Source organism: Zea mays, chromosome 4, assembly GCF_902167145.1.
Source record: "Zea mays cultivar B73 chromosome 4, Zm-B73-REFERENCE-NAM-5.0, whole genome shotgun sequence".
Classification (NCBI taxonomy): Eukaryota; Viridiplantae; Streptophyta; class Magnoliopsida; order Poales; family Poaceae; genus Zea; species Zea mays.
In genome coordinates this window covers 12,883,202-12,908,553 of record NC_050099.1, presented here as the reverse complement: position 1 = coordinate 12,908,553, position 25,352 = coordinate 12,883,202, and positions in this window count along the sequence as shown.

Genomic DNA, 25,352 nt, shown 5'->3' with positions numbered 1-25,352 from the left:
AAGTGTATGTTAAGCCGTACTAAAGAAATTCATTCTTTTTAAATTATATATTGTTTTGTCTTTCTTTGGTATAATGTTTTTTATTATGCATCTAGACATAGTGCACATATAAATGTATAACAAAAGCTACCTGTAAATCTAGAAAATCTAAGGCATCTAGTGTGGTAGAATTTTGGTAGGAAGCGAGTATTTTTTGTATTGATGACTAATAACGTGTTTGGTTTGAGAAATGAAGTAGTCCATTATCTTCTCACTTCTCACTTTCTTGTTTGGTTTGTGGAATGAAATAAGTTAAGCTATCATCATCTCATTTCTTATAAGCTAATAAGTAGTACTAATATGAGGAATGAGTTTATTCCACTAAATTTGAATGAACTTATGACGCACCACTTATCTAAAATAGATTAATTCTTTAAATTAAACACCCTTAAAAGAGCGTAATAGGTTGGTGCCTTCAATGGTCTTAGCATATCCTTGTTTAATATAGCTTCAAAAACAATTGTGTGATGATGTGATGTGTACTAAATAGTGGAGAAGAGGGAGATCCAACTGCGGAGCCACTCCGGCACCTTAATGCAAAGACTTTTCAGATGCCATTTCGTTTAAGTTTGACAAACTGTGCGAGAAAGTTGTTGTTTATGCAGGTGATGATATATATATAGGGGTGACAATGGGCTCTCAATTTTATATTATAAGATTTAAGGATCGGATCAGATTAGGATCGGATCTTATTTCTATTCATTTTTGAACTAAAATTTATTTAGGGCCCTACTATTTTGTGAAGAATCATTTGGATCGCGATCCATTACCACCCCTAATATATATGCTAAGAATATTATCGCCCTTAATCACATCCTGATAAAGGTACGTATAACTCTGAGATCTTGATCGATTTTCTAAGTATAAGAGATACTGCATGATACAATCTTAAGTCTCTAAATCATTAATGTAGTTGTTAAAAGACATACTCTCTACGAAGAGCTCGTCTCTTAATTTTTTTTACTTAGTCTCTAGAGACTTTTCAAGAAATTTCTCATTTAATGGAGTTGTACGTGGTCGCGCTATAGATTAAACGGTGCTAGCGTGTAGCAATGATTCCATGGATAGCAGCCTTTCAATATTGAATATATAGCGGAGACACCGCCAATTTTAATTTGCTGTTACATCAACTGACTCCGACATCATGGGATGGGTACATTTGACTTTTAAGTCTCTACCTATGACTAAGACTATCTACAACAAAGTTTATATTTTACTTTGTCGGGAACCATAATTAGAGGTACCTCTAAGACTCCTAATCTCAGCTGATAACTCCCAGCATCAGCACAAAGCTGCAAAGGCCTGATGGGCGCAACACAGGACAAAGCTTTGTCCGCTCAAGGGACACGATCTCGCCTCGCCCGAGCCCAGTCTCGGGCAAAGACAGCCGACCCAGGAGGATTCACGTCTCGCCCGAGGATCCCCTCAAGCAACGGGCACACCTTCGACTCGCCCGAGGCCCAGCTCGGGCAGGCTTCGCGGAGAAGCAACCTTGGCCAGATCGCCTCGCCAGCCGACCGGATCGCAGGAGCATTCAATACAAGGATCACCTGACACCTTATCCTGACGCGCGCTCTTCAGTCGATAGAGCCGAAGTGACCGCAGTCACTTCGCCCCTCCACTGGCTGACCTGACAGGAAAACAGCGCCACCTGCGCTACTCCGACTGCTGTGCCACCCGTCAGGGTGAGGCTGACGGCCGCCAAGTCCGGCCTCAGGCGCCATAGGAAGCTTCGCCTCACCCGACCCTAGGGCTCGGACTCCACCTCGACCTCGGAAGACGGTCTCCGCCTCGCCCGACCCAGGGCTCGGACTCAACCTCGACCTCGGACAACGGTCTCCGCCTCGCCCGACCCAGGGCTCGGACTCAACCTCGACCTCGGACAACGGTCTCCGCCTCGCCCGACCCCAGGGCTCGGACTCAGCCTCGACCTCGGAGGAATCACCGCCTCGCCCGACCTTGGGCTCGGACCGACCACGCTACAGGGGGGCCCATCATTACCCTACCCCTAGCTAGCTCAGGCTACGGGGAACAAGACCGGCGTCCCATCTGGCTCGCCCCGGTAAACAAGTAATGATGGCACCCCGCGTGCTCCATGACGACGACGGTTCTCAGCCCCTTACGGAAGCAAGGAGACGTCAGCAAGGACTCGACAGCTTCGATAGTTGTGCTCCTACAGGGCTCAAGCGCTCCTCCGACGGCCACGACGTCACATGAACAGGGCGCCAAAACCTCTCCGACAGCCACGTCGGCATGTACATAGGACTCTGGCTTCCCTCTGCTAGACACGTTAGCACATTGCTACACCCCTCATTGTACACCTGGGCCTTCTCCTTACATCTATAAAAGGAAGGTCCAGGGCCCTCGTACGGGAAGGTGGCCGCGCGGGAGGACGGGCTGACGCATAGGCTCTCTCTCTCTCCCTCGCGAACGCTTGTAACCCCCTACTGCAAGCGCATCCGCCCTGGGCGCAGGACAACACGAGACCGCGATTCCCCTTTTTGTTTCCCCTTGTGCCTCGTCTCGCGCCGACCCATCTAGGCTGGGACACACAACGACAATTTACTCGTCGGTCCAAGGACCCCCCGGGGTCAAAACGCCGACACACTTCTTATCTTATTCTCTATTTCAAACTACACCCTCTAAACAGTGCAATTTACAGTATAAAATAGTGATTTGCACGGTCGTTTACACGGCTTACTGAAGGTAGAAAGTGTTTGAATACACTATAGCTATTAGTTAACGGTTAAAGTTAGTTGAAGATATCCTAACAACCTATTTAATAGTAAGTTATTTTTAGTAAATTAGTTAATATCTAATTTCACTAGTAATTTTTTAGCCAACTAACTATTAATTTTAGAGTCTGTTTTGATATTATAATCTGCTCAAATTATAATCCCAACAAACAGACGAGTACATTCAAACATCCCTAAATTAATAAATGTATTTATTGGTAGTGTACGCAGATGTCGATGGGTTGCTGGACAGCGGCGTATACAAAATCAAGGATAAAGGACATGTCCAGCCTCGGGCAAGGGCAGCCGACCCCGGAGGATTCACGTCTCGCCCGAGGGCCCCCTCAAGCAACGGACACACCTTCGGCTCGCCCGAGGCCCAGTCTTCGCTAATAAGCAACCTTGGCCGGATCGCCACACCAACCGACCGTATCACAGAAGCATTTAATGCAAGGATGGCCTGACACCTTATCTTGACGCGCGCCCCTCAGTCGACAGAGCCGAAGTGACCGCAGTCACTTTGCCGCTCCACTGACCAGCCTGACAAGAGGACAGCGTCGCCTGCGTCGCTCCGACGGCTGTGCCACTCGATAGAGTGAGGCTAACAGTGGCCAAGTCCGGCCTCGGGTGCCATAGGAAGCTCCGCCTCGCCCGACCCCAGGGCTCGGACTCGGGCTCGGCCCCGGAAGACGACGAACTCCGCCTCGCCCGACCCCAGGGCTCGGACTCGGGCTCGGCCCCGGAAGACGACGAACTCCGCCTCGCCCGACCCTAGGGCTCAGACTCGGCCTCGGCCCCGGAAGACGACGAACTCCGCCTAGCCCGACCCCAGGGCTCGGACTCAGCCCTGGCCTCAGCCGACGGTCTCCGCCTCGCCCGACCCGGGGCTCGGACTTGACCTCGACCTCGGAGGAGCCTCCACCTCGCCCGACCCAGGGCTCGGACCGACCACGTCACAGGGGGGGCCATCATTACCCTACCCCTAGCTAGCTCAGGCTACGGGGAACAAGACCAGTGTCCCATCTGGCTCGCCCCGGTAAACAAGTAATGATGGCGCCCCGCGTGCTCCATGACGACGGCAGCTCTCGGCCCCTTACGGAAGCAAGGAGACGTCAGCAAGGACTCGACAGCCCCGACAGCTGTCCTTCCGCCAGGCTCCAGCGCTCCTCCGACGGCCACGACATCTCATGAACAGGGTGCCAAAACCTCTCCGGCTGCCACGACGACATGTACTTAGGGCGCTAGCTCCTCTCTGCTAGACACGTTAGCACACTGCTACACCTCCCATTGTACACCTGGGCCCTCTCCTTACGCCTATAAAAGGAAGGCCCAGGGCACTCGTACAGAGGGTTGGCCGCGCGGAGAGGACGGGACGGCACGTGCAGGCCTCTCGCTCCCTCCCACGCAGACGCTTGTAACCCCCTACTGCAAGCGCACCCGACCTGGGCGCGGGACAAACACGAAGGCCGCGAGTTTCCCCTTTATGCCTGTCTCCCTCTGGTTTCCACCCTTCGCGCTCCGTCTCGCGCCGATCCATCTGGGCTGGGGCACGCGGCGACAATTTACTCGTCGGTCCAGGGACCCCTCGGGGTCAAAACGCCGACAGTTGGCGCGCCAGATAGGGGCTTGCTGCGTGTTGACGAACAGCTTCCCGTCAAGCTCCAGATAGGTAGTCTCCAGCAACCTTTCTAGCCCGGGACGATGCTCCGTTTCGGGAGTCTTGAGTTCATGTCCCTCGACGGCGGCTACGACATGATACTCCTTCCCCCGCCGCGCGACAGCGACACTGACGGCCGACAACCCGCCCGCCAGCGGAGGAATCAACGACGTCTTCCTCACGTGGCGGAAGAACAACATTCGGGTTTGTCCCGTCGCCTCCCCCGCCGACGGAGGAGGAGGCGGGGCAACCAAGGCCAAGCAGGAGGCGACACCTCATCGGCTGTCGAGCGAGTCGACGGCGCCGGCGCCCCAACGAGGGACACGTCGAGCGTCGACCTCGCGTCTGAGACGAAGACGAGCGTCGTTTCCCCGCAACACGCCAACTCCAAGCGGACGGATGACGCCAGCACGCTCGCGAAGGACTTGCTGGGCGTCACCCTCGTACCCGAGACGACGGTGCAGTCTGCCCCTGACGTGACTTCATCACCGCCCGTCGACCAAGAGGTACCGACCGATTCCCATCTCGTGCCTTTTGGATTCAGCCTCGACCCACCAAGCGACTTCGCTTCGGTGGACGCCTTCATAGAGGCGTGTCCAAACCCTCCGGGGTACGGTATGCGGTCAACCTGGGACCGGCTGACAGCGGTCTCGACCTACGGGTTCTTGGGTTCCGAGGAAGATGACGGACCCGACTTTTGTTGGGATTACTCCGGACTTGGTAACCCCAGTGCCATGCGGGACTTCATGACCGCATGCGACTACTGCCTTTCCGATTGTTCCGACGGTAGCCGCAGCTTCGGCGACGAGGACTGCGGCCCAAGTCGTGAATGTTTCCACGTCGATCTAGGGGGTCCCGGCAAAGGCAACCATCTTGGTATACCGGAAAACGGTGATCCCCCTAGGCCTGCGCCTCGCGTTGACATCCTTCGGGAGCTAGCTGTGGTCCCAGTCCCTGCGGGGGGTCAGGACTCACAGCTCGAGCAAATCCGCGAGATGCAGGCCAGGCTCGACGAGGGACCAGGAACACTTGAGCCGTTCCGCCGGGACATCGGGCAGGAATGGGCAGGCCAAGTTCCGGCCGGAGAAACGCGTCATCTACCCCATGGCATCCAGCACCACATCGCCGACGATGTCAGGGCAAGGCCGCCACCGGCTTCCAGTGGGGTCGGCCAGAACCTGGCTGCAGCAGCGATACTTCTCCGCGCGATGCCGGAGCCATCAACCACCGAAGGGCGGCGTATCCAGGGAGAGCTCAAGAATCTCTTGGAGGATGCCGCGGTCCGACGGGCCGAAAGCTCTGCCTCCCAAAGGCAGGGGTACCCCTCGGAGCATCGCGCCGCGACTTCCTGATTCATGCGGGAAGCCTCGGTCCACACCGGGCGCACGCGCAACACAGCGCCTGCGGTCCCGGGTCGCCTCGGCAACGAGCACCATCACCGCAACCGTCAAGCCCACCTCGACGAGAAGGTGCGCCGAGGCTACCACCCCAGGCGTGGGGGACGCTACGATAGCGGGGAGGATCAGAGTCCCTCGCCCGAACCACCCGGTCCGCAGGCTTTCAGCCGGGCCATACGACGAGCGCTGTTCCCGACCCGGTTCCGAACCCCGACTACTATCACAAAGTACTCGGGGGAGACGAGGCCGGAACTGTGGCTCGCGGACTACCGGCTGGCCTGCCAACTGGGTGGAACGGACGATGACAACCTCGTCATCCACAACCTCCCCCTGTTCCTCTCCGACACCGCTCGAGCCTGGCTGGAGCATTTGCCTCCGGGGCAGATCTCCAACTGGGACGACCTGGTCCAAGCCTTCGCCGGCAACTTCCAGGGCACGTACGTGCGCCCTGGGAACTCCTGGGATCTCCAAAGCTGCCGCCAGCAGCCGGGAGAGTCTCTCCGGGACTACATCCAGCAATTCTCGAAGCAGCACACCGAGCTGCCCAACATCACCGACTCGGATGTCATCGGCGCGTTCCTCGCCGGCACCACCTGCCGCAACCTAGTGAGCAAGCTGGGTCGCAAGACCCCCACCAGGGCGAGCGAGCTGATGGACATCGCCACCAAGTTCGCCTCTGGCCAGGAGGCGGTTGAGGCCATCTTCCGGAAGGACAAGCAGCCCAGGGCCGCCAGCCGGAAGATGTCCCCGAGGCGTCCACTCAGCGCGGCACCAAGAAGAAGGGCAAGAAGAAGTCGTAAGCAAAACGCGACGCCGCCGACGTGGACCTTGTCGCCGCCGCTGAGTACAAGAACCCTCAAAAACCTCCCGGAGGCGCCAATCTCTTCGACAAGATGCTCAAGGAGTCGTGCCCCTATCATCAGGGGCCCGTCAAGCACACCCTTGAGGAGTGCGCCATGCTTCGGCGCCACTTTCATAAGGTCGGGCCACCTGCGGAAGGTGGCAGGGCCCATAACAATGACAAGAGGGAGGATCACAAGGCAGAGGAGTTCCCCGAGGTCCACGACTGCTTCATGATCTACAATGGGCAAGTGGCGAACGCCTCGGCTCGGCACCGCAAGCAAGAGCGTCGGGAGGTCTGCTCGGTAAAGGTGGCGGTGCCAGTCTACCTAGACTGGTCCGACAAGCCCATCACCTTCGACCAGGGCGACCACCCCGACCGTGTGCCGAGCCCGGGGAAATACCCGCTCGTTGTCGACCCCGTCATCGGCAACGTCAGGCTCACTAAGGTCCTCATGGACGGAGGCAGCAGCCTCAACATCATCTACGCCGAGACCCTCGGGCTCCTGCGGATCGATCTGTCCTCGGTCCGGGCAGGCGCGGCGCCTTTTCATGGGATCATTCCCGGGAAGCGCGTCCAGCCCCTCGGACAACTCGATCTGCCCGTCTGCTTCGGGACTCCCTCCAACTTCCGAAGGGAAACCCTCACGTTCGAGGTGGTCGGGTTCCGAGGAACCTACCACGCAGTGCTGGGGAGGCCATGCTACGCCAAGTTCATGGCCGTCCCCAACTACACCTACCTCAAGCTCAAGATGCCGGGCCCCAACGGGGTCATCACCGTCGGGCCCACGTACCGACATGCGTATGAATGCGACGTGGAGTGCGTGGAGTACGCCGAGATCCTCACCGAATCCGAGGCCCTCATCGCCGACCTAGAGAGCCTCTCCAAGGAGGCGCCAGACGTGAAGCGCCATGCCGGCAACTTCGAGCCAGCAGAGACGGTTAAGTCCGTCCCTCTCGATCCAAGCAACGACGCCTCCAAGCAGATCCGGATCGGCTCCGAGCTCGACCCCAAATAGGAAGCAGTGCTCGTCGACTTTCTCCGCGTAAACGCCTACGTTTTCGCGTGGAGTCCCTCGGACATGCCCGGCATACCGAGGGATGTCGCCGAGCACTCGCTGGATATCCGAGCTAGAGCCCGACCTGTGAAGCAGCCTCTGCGCCGATTCGACGAAGAAAAGCGCAGAGCCATAGGCGAGGAGATCCGCAAGCTGATGGCTGCAGGGTTCATCAAAGAGGTATTCCATCCCGAATGGCTTGCCAACCCTGTGCTTGTGAGAAAGAAAGGAGGGAAATGGCAGATGTGTGTAGACTACACTGGTCTAAACAAAGCATGTCCAAAAGTTCCCTACCCTCTGCCTCGCATCGATCAAATCGTGGATTCCACTGCTGGGTGTGAAACCCTGTCTTTCCTCGATGCCTACTCAAGGTATCACCAAATCAGGATGAAAGAGTCCGACCAGCTCGCGACTTCTTTCATCACACCTTTCAGCATGTACTGCTATGTTACCATGCCGTTTTGTTTGAGGAATGCGGGTGCGACATACCAAAGGTGCATGAACCACGTGTTCGGCGAACACATTGGTCGAATGGTCGAGGCTTACGTCGATGACATCGTAGTCAAGACGAGGAAAGCCTCCGACCTCCTTTCTGACCTTGAAGCGACATTCCGGTGTCTCAAGGCGAAAGGCGTAAAACTCAATCCTGAGAAGTGCGTCTTCGGAGTCCCCTGAGGCATGCTCTTGGGGTTCATCGTCTCCGAGCGGGGCATCGAGGCCAACCCAGAGAAAATCGCGGCTATCACCAACATGGGGCCCATCAAGGACTTGAAAGGCATACAGAGGGTCATGGGATGCCTTGCGGCTCTGAGCCGCTTCATCTCGCGCCTCGGCGAAAGAGGTCTACCCCTGTACCGCCTCTTAAGAAAGTCCAAGTGCTTCACTTGGACCCCTGAGGCCGAGGAAGCCCTCGGAAACCTGAAGGCGCTCCTCACGAACGCGCCCATCTTGGTGCCCCCTGCTGCTGGAGAAGCCCTCTTGATCTACGTCGCCGCTACCCCTCAGGTGGTCAGCGCCGCGATCGTGGTTGAGAGACGAGAAGAGGGGCATGCATTGTCCGTCCAGAGGCAGGTCTACTTCATCAGTGAGGTACTGTCCGAGACCAAGATCCGCTACCCACAAATTCAGAAGCCGTTGTACGCGGTGATCCTGACGAGGCGAAAGTTGCGACACTACTTCGAGTCTCATCCGGTGACTGTGGTGTCGTCCTTTCCCCTGGGGGAGATCATCCAGTGCCGAGAGGCCTCGGGTAGGATCGCAAAGTGGGCGGTGGAAATCATGGGTGAGACAATCTCGTTCGCCCCTCGAAAGGCCGTCAAGTCCCAAGTCTTGGCGGACTTTGTGGCTGAATGGGTCGACACCCAGCTTTCAGCAGCTCCGATCCAACCGGAACTCTGGACCATCTTTTTTGATGGGTCGCTGATGAAAACAGGGGCAGGCGCGGGCCTGCTCTTCATCTCGCCCCTCGGGAAGCACCTCTGCTACGTGCTGCGCCTCCATTTCCCGGCGTCCAACAACGTGGCCGAGTACGAGGCTCTGGTTAACGGGTTGCGCATCGCCATCGAGCTAGGGGTCCGACGCCTCGACGCTCGCGGCGACTCACAGCTTGTCATCGACCAAGTCATGAAGAACTCCCACTGCCGCGACCCGAAGATGGAAGCCTACTGCGACGAGGTTTGGCGCCTGTAAGACAAGTTCTACGGGCTCGAGCTCAACCACGTCGCCCGACGATACAACGAGACTGCGGACGAGCTGGCTAAGATAGCCTCGGGGCGAACAACGGTTCCCCCAGACGTCTTCTCCCGAGACCTACATCAACCCTCAGTCAAGACCGATGACACGCCCGAGCCTGAGAAGGCCTCGGCCCAGCCCGAGGCACCCTCGGCTCAGCCCGAGACGCCCTCGGCTCAGCCCGAGGCACCCTCGACCCCCGAGGGTGAGGCACTACGCATCGAGGAAGAGCGGAGCGGGGTCACGCCTAATCAAAACTGGCAGACCCCGTACCTGCAATATCTCCACCGAGGAGAGCTACCCCTCGACCGAGCCGAAGCTCGGCGATTGGCGTGGCGCGCCAAGTCGTTCGTCTTGCTGGAGGACGGGAAGGAGCTCTACCACCGCAGCCCCTCAGGCATCCTCCAGCGATGCATATCCATCGCCGAAGGCCAGGAGCTCTTACAAGAAATACACTCGGGGGCTTGCGGTCATCACGCAGCGCCCCGAGCCCTTGTTGGAAACGCCTTCCGACAAGGTTTCTACTGGCCGACCACGGTGGCCAACACCACTAGAATTGTTCGCACCTGCCAAGGGTGTCAATTCTACGCAAGGCAGACCCACCTGCCCGCTCAGGCTCTGCAGACAATACCCATCACCTAGTCGTTTGCTGTGTGGGTCCTGAACCTCGTCGGTCCCTTGCAGAAGGCACCCGGGGCTACACGCACCTGCTGGTCGCCATCGACAAATTCTCCAAGTGGATCGAGGTCCGAACCCTACACAGCATCAGGTCCGAACAGGCGGTGGCATTCTTCACCAACATTATTCATCGCTTTAGGGTCCCGAACTCCATCATCACCGACAACGGCACCCAGTTCACCGGTAGAAAGTTCCTGGACTTCTGCGAGGATCACCACATTCGGGTGGACTGGGCCGCCGTGGCCCACCCCATGACGAATGGGCAAGTAGAGCGTGCCAACGGCATGATTCTGCAAGGACTCAAGCCACAGATCTACAACGACCTCAACAAGTTCAGCAAGCGATGGATGAAGGAGCTCCCCTCGGTGGTCTAGAGTTTGAGGACAACGCCGAGCCGAGCCACGGGCTTCACACCGTTCTTTCTAGTCTATGGGACCTAGGCCATCTTACCCACAGACTTAGAATACGGTTCCTCGAGGACGAGGGCCTACGACGACCAAAGCAATCGAGCTAACCGAGAAGACTCACTGGACTAGCTGGAAGAGGCTCGGGACATGGCCTTACTACACTCGGCGCGGTATCAGCAGTCCCTGCGACGCTACCACGCCTGAGGGGTTCGGTCCCGAGACCTCCAGGTGGGCGACTTGGTGCTTCGGCTGCGACAAGATGCCCGAGGGCGGCACAAGCTCACGCCTCCCTGGGAAGGGCCGTTCGTCATCGCCAAGGTTCTAAAGCCCGGGACGTACAAGCTGGCCAACAGTCAAGGCGAGGTCTACAACAACACTTGGAACATCTGACAGCTACGTCGCTTCTACCCTTAAGATGCTTTCAAGTCATTCGTACACCTCGTTCACACACAAAGTCTAATCATCAAGGATGGGTCAGCCTTGCCTCGGCAAAGCCCGACCCTCCCTCGGGGGCTAGAAGGGGGGAACCCCCTCCGCGTCAAAATTTTCCTCGGAAAAGATCTTTTCTGCCAGAACGTCTTTCGTGCTTTTCGACTACTTCGAAAGTGGGATCCTGAAAACGACGGAGTACACATAAGCAGCTAAGGCTGACCGAGCCGAGGGACTCCTACGCCTCCGGGATACGGATACCTCACTCATCACCTTCTGCGATAAGTAACTCACGCTCGGATAAGTGATTCCGCGGACCGAACAAGTCTTCACGCTTGAAAACTCTTCTGCCGAAACGATTTTTCGGGCCTTCTCGACTATATCAATAGCAGAATCCTACGAACGAGTAAGAGTACACGTAAGCGGCAAGGCCGACCGAGCCAAGGGACTCCTACGCCTCCAGGATACGGATACCTCACTCATCACCTTCCGTGAAAAGTAACTCTCGCTCGGACAAACAATTCTGTTACCGACAAATAAGTCCAGATACTCGAAACAAGAGGAAAAGAAACGCAGCTTTACAACACGACGACAGTATGTTTGGGCCTCGGTGGCCGCAGAAAACATACGCGCACTACAAGATAAACCGATCCTGCAGGCTCGGACCTTGACGGAGGGGGGGGGGGGGCAGCAGCACCCTCGGCGTCAACTACACCTTCGGCGAAGTCCGACCGTGCCTCGGACGGCAACGCGGTCAGAAGATCTCTGCTCCGAAGGACGACATCAGCACCGCGCCCGAGCCATCGCCGCCAGGGTCTTCTCCAGGAACCCGGCCCGAGCAGACGGCTCGGCTGGCCACCCCGAAGCCTCAGCCAGCTGTCCCCCGAGGACATCAGCCCGGCTCATGGCCTCGGCAACTCGACTCCGGCGCTGGTCCCGCCAGTGGACGGCCCGGCCAGGCTTCGGCCAACGAAGTCTTCTTTTCGAGCCAACTCTGCCTCTGTCCACACTGACACCGCTGCCTTCGGCTTCGGCTCATCGAAGGGCGGCCGAGGGTTCCTTTAACTAAGCAAGAGAAGCCTCGGGCGGCAAGGCCGACCGAGCCAAGGGACTCCTACGCCTCCGGGATACGGATACCTCACTCATCACCTTCGCACGAGGCAACTCACACTTGGTTGAGTGGTTCAGTTAGCCGATAGGCGAGTCCTAGTGCTCGAAATGAGGAAAAAACACGGCTCCGTGCCGAAAATACATACATGTTTAGGCCCCGACAGCCACAATGAACAGACACCGGCATTCAAGGTGCCATTACAAACGGAACTCTGGTTCCGTCCCCGCGGGTATGAACAACGTCCACACCGGAGGGCCTGCGGGGCGACAAGCTCCGGGCGACTCGCCAGCGACCTCTGTAGCAGCAGCCATGGTCCCAGGATGGACGCAGCCACCAGAAGGCTCTCGTTCGCTTCCCCACTCAAGGGACGCGAACCAGATATTAAAGCCAAAGAGCCGCGTCCCCACCGAAAGACGTGATGCATAAGGGGAGCGCGAAGACATGGTTGCCTTTCAAGGGGGTCACCCTCCTTTTAAAGGCAACTCTCCCCACTTGCGTCCTCAGCCATCGCGGGCTGAGTCTTCTCCAACACGCTCCAAGGTCCTCCCCCTACGACACGGGGGCTGGGTCCCACGCGTCACGCAAGCTGGCCCAGGGCAGAAGAAGCCAAACCGCCGCGTGCGGTGCGCGCAACTGCCCAGCGGTTACGAGCATTCCTCCACTTTCGTCCAGACCAGCGGGTGAAAGGGCGGACCGCCATGCAGGCGGCATGCAACCGCACTAAGGGGGCACACCCTTTCGACTTCGACGCGTCCAGCATGGAGGCCCAGGCCCACACGTCATGCAATCGGCGCGCCGGTTACTACGTGCAAGAAACTGCACCGCCACTCGCGCCACTACCGTGCCTCCTCGACTGCGGAACCAGTACCGTGACTCAAGGCAACCCTGCGCATGACCCAACGGTGCCAACCAAGGACATCGGCCACGGGTCAGCCAGCCGTGGGAGAAGGCGCGACGGTCGATACGGCTAGAAATGGGCCGGCAGTAATGGCGGTGGCAGGCGGGCGGAAGCAGCGGTCAAGTCGTCAGCAAGCTCACGTCCCCTCCTGGGACAGCGAGAGAACCCTCTCCCACGGCGTGAAGACGACGCGCCCGTGTTCCGTCCCTCGAACGGCTCGCGCACGCGCAACGGCTGCCCCGCGAACCACTCGTCCCGTCGTAGTAACTCCGCGGCAGGGCAGGCGGCACCTTTGGCAGGCGAAGCAGGCAACACTTCACCTTCGCCATAATGACCGCGTCAAAAAAGGTGCGCCACGTCGTTCGATTTTGTATCCTTTTCCTCTTTCTCTCTCTTACAACAGGGTCCGGGAAAGGGGATATTCCGAAAGGGATCCTTCTCCGCGAAGGAAGCGAGCCCCGAGCCCCCCTACTGATCAGAGGTTTAAAGGCTGGCCCCTCGGAAGGGTTCAACAGCTGTCTCAGAGCACTAGGGCTCCGCGCCCACTACTGGTCAGAGGTTAGAAGGCCGGCCTCTCGAAAGGGTTCAACGGTCGCCTCAGGCCACTCGGGCTCTGCGCCCACTACTGATCAGGGGTTCGTAGGCTGGCCCCCGAAGGGTTCGACACCCGCCTCAGACGCAGAGCGAGGGATGACCCTGGGTACGTTCGATACATAACCAAGGCTCGGGCTACGCTCCCGAGGTATCCTAGGACATTTCCGAGACCAACGGGAACGATCTTGTAACGGAATCCCACCAGAGGGAGGCATCGAGCCCTCGGACCCCGTCAAAAGGGGACCGGGTCCGGCAAATCACCCGCAGGTACTTTTGGAGCGCGCCTCCAGGCCACTAACCGACCCCTAACGAATGGGGCATGGGCGTCCACTCGGATTACCCGTTAGCAACTCACTGGAGACACCATGTTCGGCGCCCTCCAAGGGCAACATGGCGCTTTCCCCCTCCTCCTTGCAGAAAGGCGACACAGGGGCGTATGTAAAAAAGTTGAGTCTGTCCTTGACCGTCCTCTCGCTTTGTGCGGAGGCTCAGGGGCTGCTCTCACAAACCCGGCTCTGGCCAAACCGTTGACAACATCAACATACCAGCCTGAGAACTTGGGACTCGACTGTGCGCCCGGGCTACGGCTAGTTCGCATGAGGGAACAACCAGACCGGCCAAAACATCATGAAACGCATTAAGACCTCGAAGGAGTCAAACCACTCCTCCGAGGCCTTAGGGGCTACACCCAGCGGGTGCGCTCGCGCGCACCCACCAGAACGAAACGCAACCGAGAAAGGCCGGTCCCCTTGCAAAAACGTGCGACAAAAGCCTCCAAGCGAGTATTAACACTCCCTTTGAGGCTCAGGGGCTACTGTCGGGGACCATAATTAGGGGTACCCCCAAGACTCCTAATCTCAGCTGGCAACCCCCATCAGCACGAAGCTACAAAGGCCTGATGAGTGCGATTAAGTCAAGGCTCGGTCCACTCAAGGGACACGATCTCGCCTCACCCGAGCCCAGCCTCTGGCAAGGGCAGCTGACCCCGGAGGATTCACGTCTCGCCCGAGGGCCCCCTCAAGCAATGGACACACCTTCGGCTCGCCCGAGGCCCAGTCTTTGCCAAGAAGCAACCTTGGCCGGATCGCAGGGGGGCCATCATTACCCTACCCCTAGCTAGCTCAGGCTACGGGGAACAAGACCGGCGTCCCATCTGGCTCGCCCCGGTAAACAAGTAATGATGGTGCCCCGCGTGCTCCATGACGACGGCGGCTCTCGGCCCCTTACGGAAGCAAGGAGACGTCAGCAAGGACTCGACAGCCCCGACAGCTGTCCAGCGCTCCTCCGACGGCCACGACATCTCATGAACAGGGTGCCAAAACCTCTCCGGCTGCCACGACGGTATGTACTTAGGGCGCTAGCTCCTCTCTGCTAGACACGTTAGCACACTGCTACACCTCCCATTGTACACCTGGGCCATCTCCTTACGCCTATAAAAGGAAGGCCCAGGGCACTCGTACAGAGGGTTGGCCGCACGGAGAGGACGGGACGACGCGTGCAGGCCTCTCGCTCCCTCCCACGCGGACGCTTGTAACCCCCTACTGCAAGCGCACCCGACCTGGGCGCGGGACAAACACGAAGGCCGCGGGTTTCCCCTTTACGCCTGTTTCCCTCTGGTTTCCCCCCTTCGCGCTCCGTCTCGCACTGACCCATCTAGGCTGGGGCACTCGGCGACAATTTACTCGTCGGTCCAGGGACCCCCCCGGGATCGAAACGCCGACAAAGTTATTTTTAGTAAATTAGTTAATATCTAATTTCACTAGTAATTTTTTAGCCAACTAACTATTAATTTTAGAGTTTGTTTTGATATTATAATCTGCTCAAATTATAATCCCAACAAACAGACGAGTACATTCAAACATCCCTAAATTAATAAATGTATTTATTGGTAGTGTACGCAGATGTCGATGGGTTGCTGGACAGCGGCGTATACAAAATCAAGGATTAAGGACATGTCCAGTTACAGCGGAAACGACTCTTCCAAGTTCTAGATGATGAGTGGCCTATCTAAAATGGTGTTTAAATGCGCTATAGCTAATAGCTAGTTAACAAAAAATTGCTACAAAAATTAGCTAGCTAACTATTAACTAATTTGTTAAAAAATAGTTAATAGTTGAACTACTAACTAGACTGTAATGATGTCTTCAACTAATTTTGGCAGCTAACTATTAACTCTAGTGCATTCAAACATGGCCTAAGAGGGTATTTGAATACACTGTGGCTCGCGGACTACCGGCTGGCCTGCCAGCTGGGTGGAACGGACAATGACAACCTCATCATCCGCAACCTTCCCCTGTTCCTCTCCGACGCCGTCCGAGCCTGGCTGGAGCATCTGCCTCCTGCGCAGATCTCCAACTGGGACGACCTGGTCAAAGCCTTCGCCGGCAACTTCCAGGGCACATACGTGCGCCCTGGGAACTCCTGGGATCTCCGAAGCTGCCGCCAGCTGCCGGGAGAGTCCCTGCGGGACTACATCCGGCGATTTTCAAAGCAGCGCACCGAGCTGCCCAACATCACCGACTCGGATGTCATCGGCGCGTTCCTCGCCGGCACCACTTGCCGCGACCTGGTGAGCAAGCTGGGTCACAAGACTCCCACCAGGGCGAGCGAGCTGATGGACATTACCACCAAGTTCGCCTCTGGTCAGGAGGCGGTCAAGGCCATCTTCCGGAAGGACAAGCAGCCTCAGGGGCGCCAGCCGGAAGACGTCCCCGAGGCGTCCGCTCAGCGCGGCACCAAGAAGAAGGGCAAGAAGAAGTCGCAAGAGAAATGCGACGTCGCCGACGCAGACCTTGTCGCCGCCGCCGAGCACAGGAACCCTCGGAAGCCTCCTGGAGGCGCCAACCTGTTCGACAAGATGCTCAAGGAGTCGTGCCCCTATCATCAGGGTTCCGTCAAGCACACCCTTGAGGAGTGCATCATGCTTCGGCGCTACTTCCACAAGGCCGGGCCACCGGCGGAAGGTGGCAGAGCTCACAACAACGACAAGAAGGAGGAACACAAGGCAGAGGAGTTCCCCGAGGTCCACGACTGCTTCATGATCTACGGTGGGCAAGTGGCGAACACCTCGGCTCGGCACCGCAAGCAAGAGCGCCGGGAGGTCTGCTCGATGAAGGTGGCGGCGCCAGTCTACCTAGACTGGTCCGACAAGCCCATCACCTTCGACCAGGGCGACCACCCCGACCACGTGCCGAGCCTGGGAAAGTACCCGCTCGTTGTCGATCCCGTCATCGGCAACGTCAGGCTTACCAAGGTCCTCATGGACGGAGGCAGCAACCTCAACATCATCTACGTCGAGACCCTCGGGCTCCTGCAGATTGATCTGTCCGCGATCCGGGCCGGCGCGGCGCCTTTTCACGGGATCATCCCCAGGAAACGCGTCCAACCCCTTGGGCAACTCTTTCTGCCCGTCTGCTTCGGGACTCCCTCCAACTTCCGAAAGGAAACCCTCACGTTCGAGGTGGTCGGGTTCCGAGGAACCTACCACGCAGTGCTTGGGAGACCATGCTATGTCAAGTTCATGGCCGTCCCCAACTACACCTACCTCAAGCTCAAGATGCCGGGCCCCAACGGGGTCATCACCGTCGGCTCCACGTACCAACACGCGTACGAATGCGAAGTGGAGTGCGTGGAGTACGCCGAGGCCCTCGCCGAATTCGAGGCCCTCATCGCCGACCTGGAGAGCCTCTCCAAGGTGGTGCCAGATGCGAAGCGCCACGCCGGCAACTTCGAGCCAGCTGAGACGGTTAAGTCTGTCCCTCTCGACCCCAGCAACGACACCTCCAAGCAAGTCCGGATCGGCTCCGAGCTCGACCCCAAATAGGAAGCGGTGCTCGTCGACTTTCTCCGCGCGAATGCCGAGGTTTTTGCGTGGAGTCCCTCGGACATGCCTGGCATACCGAGGGATGTCGCCGAGCACTCGCTGGATATCCGAGCTGGAGCCCGACCCGTGAAGCAGCCTCTGCTTTGATTCAGCGAAGAAAAGCGCAGAGCCATAGGCGAGGAGATCCACAAGCTGATGGCTGGAGGGTTCATCAATGAGGTATTCCATCCCGAATGGTTAGCCAACCCTGTGCTTGTGAAAAAGAAAGGTGGGAAATGGCGGATGTGTGTAGACTACACTGGTCTAAACAAAGCATGTCCGAAGGTTCCCTACCCTCTGCCTCGCATTGATCAAATCGTGGATTCCACTGCTGGATGCGAAACCCTGTCGTTCCTCGATGCCTACTCAGGGTATCACCAAATCAGGATGAAAGAATCCGACCAGCTCGCGACTTCTTTCATCACACCCTTTGGCATGTACTGCTAAATTACTATGCCATTCGGTTTGAGGAATGCGGGTGCGACATACCGAAGGTGCATGAACCACGTGTTCAGAGAGCACATTGGTCGAACGGTCAAGGCTTACGTCAATGACATCGTAGTCAAGACGAGGAAAGCCTCCGACCTCCTCTCTGACCTTGAAATGACATTCAAGTGTCTCAAAGCGAAAGGCGTAAAACTCAATCCCGAGAAGTGTGTCTTCGGAGTCCCCCGAGGCATGCTCCTGGGGTTCATCGTCTCCGAGCGAGGCATCGAGGCCAACCCGGAGAAAATCGCGGCCATCACCAACATCGGGCCCATCAAGGACTTGAAAGGAGTACAGAGGGTCATGGGATGCCTTGCGGCTCTGAGCCGTTTCATCTCGCGCCTCGGCGAAAGAGGCCTACCTCTGTACCACCTCTTAAGGAAGACCGAGCGCTTCACTTGGACCCCCGAGGCTGAGGAAGCCCTTGAGAACCTAGAGGCGCTCCTTACAAGCGCACCCATCTTGGTGCTCCCCGCTGCTGGAGAAGCCCTCTTGATCTACGTCGCCGCTACCACTCAGGTGGTCAGCGCCGCGATCGTGGTCGAGAGACGAGAAGAGGGGCATGCATTGCTCGTCCAGAGGCCGGTCTTCTTCATCAGTGAGGTACTGTCCGAGACCAAAATCTGCTACCCGCAAATTCAGAAGCTACTGTACGCGGTAATTCTGACGCGGCGAAAGTTGCGACACTACTTCGAGTCTCATCCGGTGACTATGGTGTCATCCTTCCCCCTGGGAGAGATCATCCAGTGCCGAGAGGCCTTGGGTAGGATTGCAAAGTGGGCGGTGGAGATCATGGGCAAGACAATCTCGTTCGCCCCTCAGAAGGCCATCAAGTCCCAAATACTGGCGGACTTTGTGGCTGAATGGGTCGACACCCAGCTTCCAGCAGCTCCAATCCAATCGGAACTCTGGACCATGTTTTTCGACGGGTCGTTGATGAAAATAGGAGCGGGCGCGGGCCTGCTCTTCATCTCACCCCTCGGGAAGCACCTCCGCTACGTGCTGCGCCTCCATTTCCCGGCGTCCAACAATGTGGCCGAGTACGAGGCTCTGGTTAACGGGTTGCGTATTGCCATCGAGCTAGGGGTTCGGCGCCTCGACGCTCGTGGCGACTCGCAGCTTGTCATCGACCAAGTCATGAAGAACTCCCATTGCCGCGACCCGAAGATGGAAGCCTACTGCGATGAGGTTCGGCGCCTGGAGGACAAGTTCTACGGGCTCGAGCTCAACCACATCGCTCGACGATACAACGAGACTGCGGACAAGCTGGCTAAGATATCCTCGGGGCGGACAACGGTTCCTCCGGACGTCTTCTCCCGAGACCTACATCAACCCTCAGTCAAGACCGACGACATGCCCGAGCCCGAGAAGGTCTCGGCCCTGCCCGAGGCGCCCTCGGCTCAGCCCGAGGCACCCTCGGCCCCCGAGGGTGAGGCACTGCGTGTCGAGGAAGAGCGGAATGGGGTCCCGCCTAATCGAAACTGGCAGACCCCGTACCTACAATATCTCCACCGAGGAGAGCTACCCCTCGACAGAGCCGAAGCTCGGTGACTGGCGCGGCGCGCCAAGTCATTCGTCTTGCTTGGTGACAGAAAGGAGCTCTACCACCGTAGCCCCTCAGGCATCCTCCAGCGATGCATATCCATCGCCGAATGTCAGGAGTTATTACAAGAAATACACTCGGGGGCTTGCGGTCACCACGCAGCGCCTCGGGCCCTCGTTGGAAACGCCTTCCGACAGGGTTTCTACTGGCCAACCGCGGTGGCCGACGCCACAAGGATCGTACGCACCTGCCAAGGGTGTCAATTCTACGCAAGGCAGACGCACCTGCCCGCTCAGGCCTTGCAAACAACACCCATCACCTGGCCGTTTGCTGTGTGGGGTCTGGACCTCGTCGGTCCCTTGTAGAAGGCACCCGGGGGCTTCACGCACCTGCTGGTCGCTATCGACAAATTCTCCAAGTGGATTGAGGTCTGACCCCTAAACAGCATCGGGTCCGAACATGCGGTGGTGTTCTTCACCAACATCATCCATCGCTTCGGGGTCCCGAACTCCATCATCACTGACAACGGCGCCCAGTTCACTGGCAGAAAGTTCCTGGACTTCTGCGAGGACCACCACATCCGAATGGACTGGGCCGCCGTAGCTCACCCCATGACGAATGGGCAGGTAGAGCGTGCCAACGACATGATTCTACAGGGACTCAAGCCAAGGATCTACAACGACCTCAGCAAGTTTGGCAGGCGATGGATGAAGGAACTCCCCTCGGTGGTCTGGAGTCTGAGGACGATGCCAAGCCGAGCCACGGGCTTCACGCCGTTTTTTCTAGTCTATGGGGCCGAGGCTATCTTGCCCACAGACTTAGAATACGGCTCCTCGAAGACGAGGACATACGACGCCCAAAGCAACCAGACCAACCGAGAAGACTCATTGGACCAGCTGGAAGAGGCTCGGGACATGGCCTTACTACACTCGGCGCGGTATCAATAGTCCCTGCGACGCTACCATGCCCGAGGGGTTCGGTCCCGAGACCTCCAGGTGGGCGACTTGGTGCTTCGGCTACGACAAGACGCCCGAGGGCGGCACAAGCTCACACCTCCCTGGGAAGGGTTGTTCATCATCGCCAAGATTTTGAAGCCTGGAACATACAAGCTAGCCAACAATCAAGGCGAGGTCTACAACAACGCTTGGAACATCCGACAGCTACGTCGCTTCTACCCTTAAGATGTTTTCAAGTCTTCATATACCTCGTTTACATACACAAATAAAGTCTAACCATCAAGGAAGGGTCAGCCTTGCCTCGGCAAAGCCCGACCCTCCCTCGGGGGCTAGAAGGGGGGAACCCCCTCTGCGTCAAAATTTTCCTCGGAAAAAGTCTTCCACCAAAATGACTTTCGTGTTTCCCGGCTATATCAGTAACAGAACCCCGAGAAACGAATAAGAGTGCATGTAAGTGGCAAGGCCGACCGAGCCGAGGGATTCCTACACCTCCGGGATACGGATACCTCACTCGTCACCTACCGCGAAAAATAACTCTTACTTGGGTAAGCAATCCTGCTACTGACGAACGAGTCCGGATACGTGAAATAGGAGGAAAAGAGACATGGCTTTATATCACGACGACAAAGTGTTCAGGCCTCGGCGGCCACGAAAGACACATACATATTCAAAATAAACTGCTCCGGCAGAATCAGGCATCGCCCGGGGGAGGAGCTGCACCCTCGGCTTCGTTTCCACCCTCGGCGAGATCCGCCCCGGCCTCGGACGATGGCGCAAGCGGAAGGATCTCCACCTCGAAGGTGGTCGCCAGCACCGCGCTTGGGCCCACGGCGGCCGCGTCAAGCCTCTGAACTTCGGCCAGGGCAGCTTCATCTTCGTCGGGAAGGCAGTACCCCTCGCTGACCCACTCCAGATCCACATCGTAGTGGGAAGCAAGCACGGCGAAGGCCCGCTTAACGCCGTGATGCAGCGCCTCGCGGAGTCTGCCATGCGCGTGGTCACCCAAGGCCTGCAGGTGACTCTGAGGGGAGCTTCCCGAGGGGACGTCGTCAAGACCAAAGACCTGGCAGAAGGCCGAGATAGCCTCGGACATGGCCACGTGGTCGGCCTCCCTTTGCTCAACCGCCTGGGCAAGTGCCTTGGCGGACTCGTTGAGGGCCGACTCGAACTCTGCAAACAGCCAAAGCAAAGTCTTCAAACACGAGTTGAAGAGTGAAGCTAAAACAAAATATCAAAACAGCCAAGACATACCTTAAGCCCGGGCACGCTGCTCCGAGGCTGCGGCTTGGGCGGACCGAGCAGACCCGACGGCCGTGGCCAGGTCCGCCGCAAGGGCTCCGGCCCGAGCAGACGCCTCGGCTAGCTGGCCTCCAAGGGCCTTAGCCCGACTTTCAACCTCGGCGGCCCGACCCCGAGATTGGTCCCGCTCACCGATGACCTGGCCAAGCTCCAACTGCCGCCGCTGCGCCTCTGCGCGTGCCGTCGCTGCCTCTGCCCCCAGCTCATCACAGAGCAACCGAAGGTCCGCCGCCTCGGCGCTCCGTTGGGAGAGGCACTCGGTAGCCTCGGCAAGCACAGTCCTCAGGAACCGCAGCGAACCCTAGACGTCAGCCTCGCGGCGGATGAACGACAACTTAGCGGTGCTCAGATCCGTCAGATCCTGAGGAAGGGAGGCGAGGCGTCACAAAGAATGCCTTGATCATGTGAAAGGTATGCCTGAAATCCTTACCTAGAGGATCCTGGGAACGTCCCTGGAAAGGACCTCCAGGGTCGACCGAAGCGACCCCATCGTTGCCTCGGCACACTCACAAAGCTCGTCCCGAGACTGCTCCTCCCGCTCATCATCAAGAACGAAGAGGGGTTTTGAAGTACCACGGGCCCAGAACCGGAGCGGCCGCCCACGTCGCTCATTGGGACCGCGCCACGCGAGGACGAGGTCGCCGCTCCCCAGGGCGGGCCGTGGTTCCGCGCCACCCTCCCACAAGGCGTCGACCCCCTGCAGTCGGCGCATCGGGTACCTCCTCGACCAAGGGGCATGTCTCTGATCACCGGCCTCGAGTAGCGGCGCCTCGGCCATCTCAGCATCGGCGGTGACGGGTGGCTCCACGGCCAGAACGACAACAGCCTCGGCAGGAGCCGGTGCCAGCGCCGGCAACACGTCTGGTGGGCTCGAGGCCGCGACCGCGCCAACAGTCTCCCTCGGCACGCCGGCCGCCTCGACGGAGGGGTCAGCCTCGGGAGCTCGCCCTACGGCAACTTGTGCCGCCTGAGCCCCCTGCTTGGGGGCACCTTGTGTAGAGGCCAGCCGGCCGGCGAGGCCCGGTGCGGCACCGGCTGCAGAAGCTGGCGCCGTCTTAAGGACCTTCCGGGGAGCCAGACCGGTCGAATCGTGCCTCCATTTGCTGGGAAGAAAGGGAAGAGCAGGATCAGGACACACGAAGAAGGAGCCGGGATAGAGGTATCCTCAGATACTTACCCACTTCGGGCCATGATCAATCGTGCCTGCGGGGAGGCCCCTCGAGCCTCGGTCCCCGCAGGCACCACCAAGGTTTGCCCCGCTGCCGGCTTCGGCACCATCCCTGCCTCGGGTGCCCGGGGCGCCGAAGGGACGGTACGCCCAGGCGCAGACATGGCGACCTGAGGATCAGCCTCCTGTGCTGCCGGCACGGGCAACAACTCTTTAGGGACAGGCGGGTCAGCCTGACTCCCCGGGGTCACCTCAACCACCTCGGCCAAGGGGTCAAGTACCCCCTCGGCCTGCCCCTGTTCTTCGGATCGGGACCCTGATACCCCGGCCCTGGATACCGACGGCGCCAGCCCACTCGGGGGCTGGCTCGACGACCCCTGGCCCAGCCGCAGATCTAGGCTAAGGCCGAGGCGGGCCGCCATGTCGCCATCTTCGTCATCTTCGTCATCATCGTCGTCGTCGTCGTCAGGCGTCTCCGGCGACGGCTCCCTCGGGAGCCCGTCCCTCTCCTGCTTCCGACGACGCCTCTCCAAGGCGTCCCGAGCCTGCATCCGCTCGCGGGCCTGAGCCTTTTTCGCGTCCTTCTTCTCCTTCTTCTTCTCCGCAGCAACCCTCCGCACGGCTCGATCCACCGCGTCCTCCGGGACCGGTGGCAGAGAAGGTTTGTGAAACCCCAACTCCTGGAGACGGACGGAAATCTCAGCTATGAGTACTAAGGGCAATTTGACACAAAGAAGGAAGAAGGAGCGGACACTCATCAGGGATATGCACCCACGCTCGGGACGCATCGAGGGCTGGGTAAGGTCACCGGCGTCCAGCCTTCCTACCGTGCCGGCTACCCGCCTGTGGAGGTCATCGGCGGGGAGGGGGACCGAGGACATCTGCGAACCCTCCAAGTCAACCCCCGGCGTCATCTCCGAAAGCAGCAGCCACCGCTCCGTCAAGGGGAGCACCCTCCGGCGATGGATGGCGGCGACCACCCCCGCGGTGGTAAGCCCTCCATCTCGCAGCTCCTGCAAGGCCTCCAGAAGAGGCTGGAGATTCTTCTGTCTGTCGCGCGGGGTCCCATAGCGCCAGTTGCAGCCGGCGGCGGTCACCACTCGTTGAGAAAACGATGGGAGCCTCCCATCATTGTTCCGAAGGTAAAACCACCGGCGCTGCCACCCCTTGTTCGAAGACACAAGGATGGCGGGGATGTACTGTTGCGCACGCGCCTGCCTCAACTGGAGGATGCAGCCACCGGCCCGCACCGCCATGCGAACTCTCCTTTCCCTCTTCGTCAAGGCAAAGGGCTCCGCGGAGAAGAGATGGGTCCACAGATCCCAGTGGGGGTCAATCCCCAAAAACCCTTCGCAAACCGCCGCGAAGATGGCTGCTTGCGCGATGGAGTTGGGGTTCAGATTGTGCAGCTCCACCTCGTAGAAATGCAGAATCGCCCGCATGAAACGACTTGCTGGCACTCCGAACCCCTGCTCATGGAAAGAGACGAAACTCAGCACATACCCCGACGGTGGGGACGGGGCGGCTCCGCTCGAAGGGGCCATCCAGTCCGGCTGCGGGTCACCGGAGAGGGGACGAAGCAAGCCATCGGCAACAAGGGCCTCCAGATCATCCACCGTGACGGTGGAGAAAGGCCACGGGTCGCGCGGCGCAACGACGGTTACCCAGTCGGCCATCACCAAGCGAAGGAGGTGGCGGCAGAGCGGACAAGGTGCACGGTTTTCTTTCTCTGGCTATTCCCTCAGGTTGCGGAAACCTAAGCGGGAGGCGAGCAGCAGAGTAAAGAACCACCACCGGTCCCTCTTCCGAATATATAAAGGCCCGGGCGAGACCCGTTCAACACTTCGCCCGAACCCGCCGCAAAATTCAAAACTCGAAGGCGAAACGCCCGTTCCTCGAACGGCTCACGCAACGGCTGCCCCGCGAACCACTCGTCTCATCGCATTAACTCCGCGGCAGGGCATGCGACACCTTTGGTAGGCGAAGCGGGCGACGCTTCACCTCCGCCATGATGACCGCACCAAAAAAAGTACGCCACGTCGTTCAATTTCGTATCCTTTTCCTCTTCCCCTTTCTCTCTCTTGCTATAGGGACCGAGAAAGGGGATACTCCGAAAGGGATCCTTCTCCGCGAAGGAAGCGGGCCCCGAGCCCTCCTACTGATCAGAGGTTCGAAGGCTGGCCCCTCGGAAGGGTTCGACAGCCGCCTCAGAGCACTCGGGCTCCGCGCCCACTACTGGTCAGGGGTTCGAAGGCTGGCCCCTCGGAAGGGTTCGACAGCCGCCTCAGGCCACTCGGGCTCTGCACCCACTACTGATCAGGGGTTCGTAGGCTGGCCCCCGAAGGGTTCGACAGCCGCCTCAGAGCACGCAGAGCGAGGGATGACTCTGGGTACGTCCGATACATGGCCGAGGCTCGGGCTATGCCCCCGAGGTACCTTAGGACATTTCCGAGACCAGCAGGAG